Consider the following 7,157-nt stretch of genomic DNA (forward strand, 5'->3'; position numbering starts at 1 on the left):
CCACTACGTCACCGTGCAGTGGCTGGAGGGGCAACCCCCGGCGCTTCCCGCGCAGCCTGCGTACAGCACACATCCTGAAGAAACGCGGTCTACACCGCCAGGCCGCTCGGCGCTCGGCGCTCAGCGATCGGCATCCGGGCCTCGGAGAAGCACAGAGCCCGCCCCGGGACGGCTGATTGGACCGTTCATAGGCCCGCCCCCAGCGTTGATTGGCTTCTTCCCCACTGTCCTCCCGCTGAGCCGAGAGTAGCTGCGAGTGCAGCTCGGACCGGGAATTTTAACCCATAGGTTTCTGGGCCAGTGTGTCTCTCACGATGCCGACCCCTCATAGCCCGCGTTGAGGCTAGATGAAACACATTAAATTACATAGCGAAATCCTGGCTTCTCAGGATTGAGGAAGAGTTTACTCCTGGCTTTACAGAGCAGCTTGTCTTTAGGTGATACTTTATATAATCACAATATAAGCCACCACAACATATGTAACCTTGTAGCCTTTTCACAATATGTGTCCTGTTATGTTTTCTCTGTCAGCCCTAAACATATTTTGATGGCCTCAAAGTTCACAATGTATACATCTTATGTTCTCTCTGATAGCCCTAAATATATATCCTGTTAGCCTTAGCAGTTACAATATGTATCCTGTTATATTCTGTTAGCCCTAAACGTCCTGTTATGCTATATGAATATCCTGTTCCTAAAGAAAGCCCCTAACCTTAAGACGGTTACCTTATAAAACTTGGCTTTGTTCAAGCCCATCCCAATTTAAACTACTGTATAAAATTCCTCCCATTTCTCACCCTTGGGGCCCAGGTCTTTTCAGAGTGCTTAGTTCCTCTGGGTCACCCGGTCAATAAACCTTTGGCTAGCCTCCACCTCTTTGAGTAGCTTTTGTTCTTGCTATGGTTCAGATTCTCTTCAGTGCATGTTGGCAGTACACGCAGTTTCCAATCATCTTGGGGAATGTGTACATGTTCATAATACAGCTTGCTTCCATTTTTAGTCCCTTTTCTTCCTACCTTCCTCTGTCCTCCTCTAAATCCCTTTTACTGATTTTCATTGTTGTTGGTATTACTAATCTCAGCTCAGGTTTATTCCATATCATGTTTACATTTTCTGAAGTTATTACGTTCCTGTATTTAGCATAACTTTATTCTACCTAATTCCCCTTCCCCTCCCCGCTTCTCTCATTCTCAGTGTCCTGGACCCTTTCCATTAGCACAAGATCTATCCCTTTGTATCCTTGTCTTTTCTTGTGCTCTTTGTATAGTAAGTCCCTGACTTACAAACAAGTCTCAAAGTGCAGTGTTGGCATTTGGCAATAAATAAGTGGGTTTGGAATTGAAGTTTGGGTTGGGTGCTTGATCTCTAAAGGGTTCACCATCACTGGGATAGGGAATGATAATATTAACTCACTGGTCCCCTCCCCTCAAAAGTGATCATTCATCATACTGCTGCGTGCTGTACACACCCTAAAATATTCCTGATTTATACAGCATTACTTTTGACTTAGGCTAATAGAAGCAAAACCAAAAAGCAGGAAGGACTATTTAAAAAACAAAGCCAATGATATGCTTTGGTTTAAAGAGGTGGTCATTATTATATTGATAAAATAATGTTCACACAAAAAATGAAATCTGTTGTAATTCTAACTGGTTCACCTTTATTGGTGAATTTTTGTTTTTCTCTACTTTAAATTTTTGCTGTGGTTTTGGTTATCTGGCAGTAAAACAAGGATATGCATCTTTTTTCCATCATAGTTTCTTGGTGTTCTCTAAGCCTTGCTTACTTCTACTTTCTTTTTTTTACTCTTTTCTCATCTTTGGGGATTTTTCTACTATGATTTCTGTAAACCTATTAATAACTCTAATCTATTCTATCTTCTGATTTTTTTGTACTCCAACTAGTCTTAATTTGGTCTTCTTAGTGTTGTCTGGTAGCTGCTGGATGGTCTCTTCCTCCCTTTTTGGTGGTTTCTTCTCCATAATTTACCACACATCCTCAATTTCAGACTGACTGGTCTGTCCTGTGGCTCTTCCTGGGCTGGGCACATGGGCCACACTGTGTGGTTGGGAGGGACACTCAATCCCATTGTCTTCCCTGGGCTGGGCACGTAGCCCTAGCCTGTGGCCAAGGCCATGGCATTCGGTTGGTCCATCCCACATTTCCCTTTCTATTACATCTGAGAAAGTTTTACATGTCTGTGACTGATAAGCATTTTATGTCAATGCTATAAGATAACATGTATTCCTGTATTCCTTACTCTAATTTCATCGTTAGACATTCTCCAATGAGTACTATAATACTTTTCATAGGTAGTTTAAATTACCATTTATGAATTTTACTTTGTATTTAATTACAGTTTGTCTATTAAACAAGCTTGATGTTTTACATTGCTGTCTAAATACATTCAGGGGAGACAGGGATATATTTCCTTACTAATTTGAAAATATATATATTTTCTTTGCTCTGTCAGAGCAAATCATTAGATATTCATCTACCATGGTCTGTTTCACTCCACATCTGCTCTAGTAGGCCCTCTCCATGAAGCATGCTTTACAGACTGTAGGAATAAAAGTGTAAGCGGCTTAACCAGCAGGAGAAGCAATATTCCTGTTCTGCTGTTTCTTTAGCAGTGAATTCCCATCTAACATCAAAATTCCTGTGTGACAAGTGCATGTGGATAAAGAATAACTGTTTTATGACCAAAGCATGAAATAGCTATTTATGGAACTCAGGCTCATTTCAGCTTTTTCTGAGTAGATTTGAAGTATTTCATGTTGTGATTCTCACTTTTCTCCCTGGAAACATATTTCTGATAATTTAGAAGGAAGTGACCTTTGATGATGTGTCTGTGAACTTCGCTATGCAGGAGTGGGCTTTGTTGGATCCATCCCAGAAGAAGCTCTACAGAGACATGATGTGGGAAAACTTTAGGAATGTGACTGCTCTAGGTAAGGAAGACATCATTTCTCATTTATGCAATTAGAGAGAATTGATTATTGTTCAGCAGTGCAGTTTACTGAAATATGGAAATATATTGATGAATCTTCTGGGCATGGTTACATTTGACTATGAATATAACTGGAAGCTAATAATTTTTATTTAATGTAGTAACTCGTCACTACGTTTCTTCTACTCATTACACCTCAGGAAGAAACTGGGAAGACCAACAAAGTGAAGATGAGTAACAAAATTACGAGAAAAATCTAAGGTAATTTGCACTCACAACATTGTTCCTCAAAGGTCCTAAATTTTAATATGAAGCCAACTACACAAAGAAGGCCATATTCACAAAAAAAGAAAGAAAGAAAGCCAGACATGATGGTATGTTCCTATAAACCCAGCACTTGGGCTACTTAGGCAAGGGATTGCCAGTGATTAGAGGCCATCCTGTGCTACATAGTAAGTTTGAGGTCATCTTGAACTATGTAGTGAGACTGTCTCAAAACACAAACAAGCAAATGAAATGAGGCCATGTTCAAATTTCATTAATTGCACAAGATTTCTCCAAGATGCACACATGTTGAGCATCAAGAATCTGACTCTTGAATATTTACAATAACTGAATGTCTGGAATGTAGGGAATATTGACATTATGCCTTTTACTGTGTAAAAGCTTTTAAATAGGGTGAGATCACAATTGTAGATTCTTTGTAATATTTCCTGTGCAATTGGGATCTTGTTCATAAAGTCTTTGCCTACACATGTGTCTTGAAGCGTTTTATCTCTTTTGTCTTTCAGCAGATTTAGTGTTTCTGTTTTGATATTCAGATCTTTGATCCATTTCAATTTTAGTTTAGTACAAGGTGAGAGATATAGGTCTTGTTTAATCATTGGCATGTGGAAAGCCAGTTTTCCCAGCACCATTTATTAAAGAAGTTTTCTTTGTTCCAGTGAAGGTTAACAAAGATAAGGCAGCTAAATGTACTTGGAATTGTTTCTGCATCTTTTATTCTATTACATGGATCCTCAAGTCTGGTTTTTTGTTGTTTTGTTTTTTTGCCCAGTATGCTTGAGGACTTGGGTCAAATTTCAGGAAAGAAAGCAGAGGGAAGGAAGGAAGGGAGTGAGAAGGAGGAAAAAATAAAGGAAGGAAATAAAATAAGCTATCTTAAAATTTACATGGAATCACAGGAGAACCCAAATACAAAAACCACTGATAAGAAAAAAATTTCTGGCATGAATTCTAATAAATCACTAAATTTATTTGATTGGTTACAGATGAAATGAAGCAGCATTCTGGAAATACATCATCACTCTGTTCTCAGAAATAATATCCATGCCAGTATAAATGATGTCTATGAAATTTAGATGATTTACATTTTTTCAAAAGATTCCAAGTGCTGGGCATTGTAGCGAATTTCTGTAAACCCATCACTTGGGAAGCTGTGGTAGCAGGATTGCTGTGAGTTCGATGTCAACCTTGGCCACCTATTGAATTCAACACCAGTCTGAACTACACATGGAATCCTGTATAAAAGCAAAACAAAATCCAAAAGATTCCAAACATAGAGTAAGGTCTGCAAAAGTCTATGTGTAAGTCAACCAAATTCATTTCCATTGCTCATTCTTCCTGTTTGACCATTAAGCTGCCCAAATCTTTCACTTTATATGTGTGTAGAATTCAGGCTATACTACACCATTTTTGTTATCATTACACAACTCCAAATTATAACACTTAGAGATAATTCTAATGTATCATTGCATTCACTAGATGTTAGAATTCTCAAGGATATGAGCTGTCTTTCTTTTATAGTCTCATGACTGTTTTTTTTCTCATATGGATCTCTGTCCCAACTTTATGACTTATAGCATAATTGTAGAGTTTTCACAAGGACATAAATGAGAACAAACTGCTAGTCATGGGAAGAGAACCATGGACAGAATAAATATTTGGAGAGAAAATCCTATGATGTTGATTTTCAGGATGCCCCTGGGGCAGATTGAGGATGTAGCCATTTTATTTTCTGTCTACAATAGATAAGATTTGCTGAGTTTCAGTGTTACACTTGGAAATAAGTTGCTAGTGATAAAGGTATATGTAAGAAATTGAGCAGTCAGAAATTGCTCTGATAATTTTATTCAAGGAGACAATAAATACATCTGATCATTGAGCTTTGGATAACCTTTTGAAGCAGACATTATATTTATTATAAGGTATGTAAAGAAGGAATTACAGGGAAAATTATATTAAAGAAAATAATTATATTGAAAAGTTTTATGCTGAAAGGGGGTTTAAATCGGGAATGGTGAATTACAGTAACTGTGGAGACTCCTTGAATGGAGGTTGTGAAAATTACAGGGTGACTAGTAAGTGAACTTCTGACATAAGCCATTAATTATGAAAGTTTTTAATTTCCTGATCTCTATCTACTCATTCTGTGAGGGTTTCCTGACAGCCTACCCGTGTTACAGATTTATATTGGAATTATCTGTCTGAGCCTGTGTGACTGTTTGGTGGAAGTAGTGGCAGTGTGCATGTATGTTACAGAGAGAGAAGAGGTAAGGAGGGATGTGAGGGAGAGGAGAAGAACTAGGTGAATAATTAGTAAGAACATGCCAAGTCAATAGTCATAAACGCAGAAGATTCCACTTCTAATGTTGATATATTAGATAGCACTTAGGGTGAATTATATAACTTTACAGTAGAATTATTTTGGGTAAAAAAACAATAGATCTACTAACCAGGTAAAAGGAAAATAATTGTGAAGTTGGCAAAAGGTATTTATTTACATAATTTCACAGGCCTATATACAAAATTCTTGATTATTTATAACAGGTGAAATGTCCTTCACTATCAACAATTCCATTTAACTTCTGTGTTCAAGTCTGTGGAATGCAGCTCCTAGATTCCTATGTCAATTCTCCAATTCATATATATTTTAAATACAGTTTATGCTGCTAACTATTCATACAATATTTGGTATCACTGAGAGGAGGTCATGCCAAAAAAAGTGCCGAAACACTTATACCTATGTAGCTAAAAACATTCTTGTAAACTACAAATAATAAACTGCTCACTTTCTATGCTGTCACATGCTCTGATAAAAGTGAGGAAGTCCTTCCTGAGTTTAGCATCACATTCAGGACAACATTATGGATAGATGGTAGATTGGAATGCTTAAAAAGGCAAATTTGCTTCATGGGGGCTGTTTGCAGAATTGGTAAAAATTGGACAAGCAATACAAAACCATTAGTTAACTCAGCAAACATCCAGAGAGAGCACCTAAAATATACTGGGCAGTGTTGCAGATGTTGGGGTACAATCTTGAATACAATGGAGACTTTCTAGAACTTATATTTAAGTAGATAATATGTAACAAATTGTAATATACTAGATTAAGATAATTGCTACTGATCACAATAAACCAGGAAAGGATGAGAGAGAGAGAGAGATTTAACATGAAGTATACACAATCTAGGAAAAAGATTTAGAAGAGGTGTGAGAAGTAACCATGTGAATTTATCAAGTGTGAGTGTTTCAGATAAGTGGAGAGTTGTGCTCAGACTATAAGCTAGGAGTGTGGTCACTGGGTTCTAGGATCATCACAGAGGTCAATGTGAGCAAGACATCTAAGAGGAGATTAAGAGCAGATGCAGAAGGAGGGTCAGGCCATGAATTTGTAGATCACTGTGTTGCTCTAAGAGAGCTTTGAGCATGAGGTTTACAGCTAACAGACTAATTCCAGATAGTGCTTTAAAAATGGTTCTTTGGGGAAGAGTTGAAATGAGATCATTCTCATGTTTTAAATAAGTTATGATGGTGCATTATAAACCTAATAGCATAGAAAATAGTACAAAATGTCTGGAGTTTGCATTCATTTAAAGTCAGAATGTTAGAAAATGATTTGAGTCAGATATGAGACATGGCTTTTGGCTTGAGCACCTGACAGGATGTGTCTAGTTACTGCAAACTAGACAGAGAAGAGAACATAAAATTTGTGCAAAAATTCCAGTGAAGTATTGAGTAGGCAGATGAAAATTCATGAGTAATAGCAAAGGTTTCTGACTTTTGGTGCAAATTTTCAGTGTGAATTTGAAAATATTGTGAAGTATTTTCTTGACAAATTCAGCATTCCATGTATAAACAAAGTTTACAAATTGTATAGTTCATATCTTTACTGACTTCTTGGCTGACTCTATCAATTTGGAGAGAT

The 7,157-nt window shown here is 37.4% G+C and overlaps 1 protein-coding gene across 1 annotated transcript in view; it reads right to left on the reverse strand.

Annotated features, from left to right (window-relative positions):
• LOC104874470 (zinc finger protein 14) overlaps positions 1-116 on the reverse strand; it is a 40,475-nt gene extending 40,359 nt beyond the window's left edge. Inside the window, 1 exon segment of the mRNA XM_033756115.1 lies at positions 13-116. The gene's annotated coding sequence lies outside the window, so the exon portion shown is untranslated.
• Between the last annotated feature and the right edge of the window lie 7,041 nt (positions 117-7,157).

The sequence above is a fragment of the Fukomys damarensis genome, unplaced genomic scaffold (assembly GCF_012274545.1).
Source record: "Fukomys damarensis isolate Sample0158 unplaced genomic scaffold, DMR_v1.0_HiC HiC_scaffold_25, whole genome shotgun sequence".
Taxonomy (NCBI): Eukaryota; Metazoa; Chordata; class Mammalia; order Rodentia; family Bathyergidae; genus Fukomys; species Fukomys damarensis.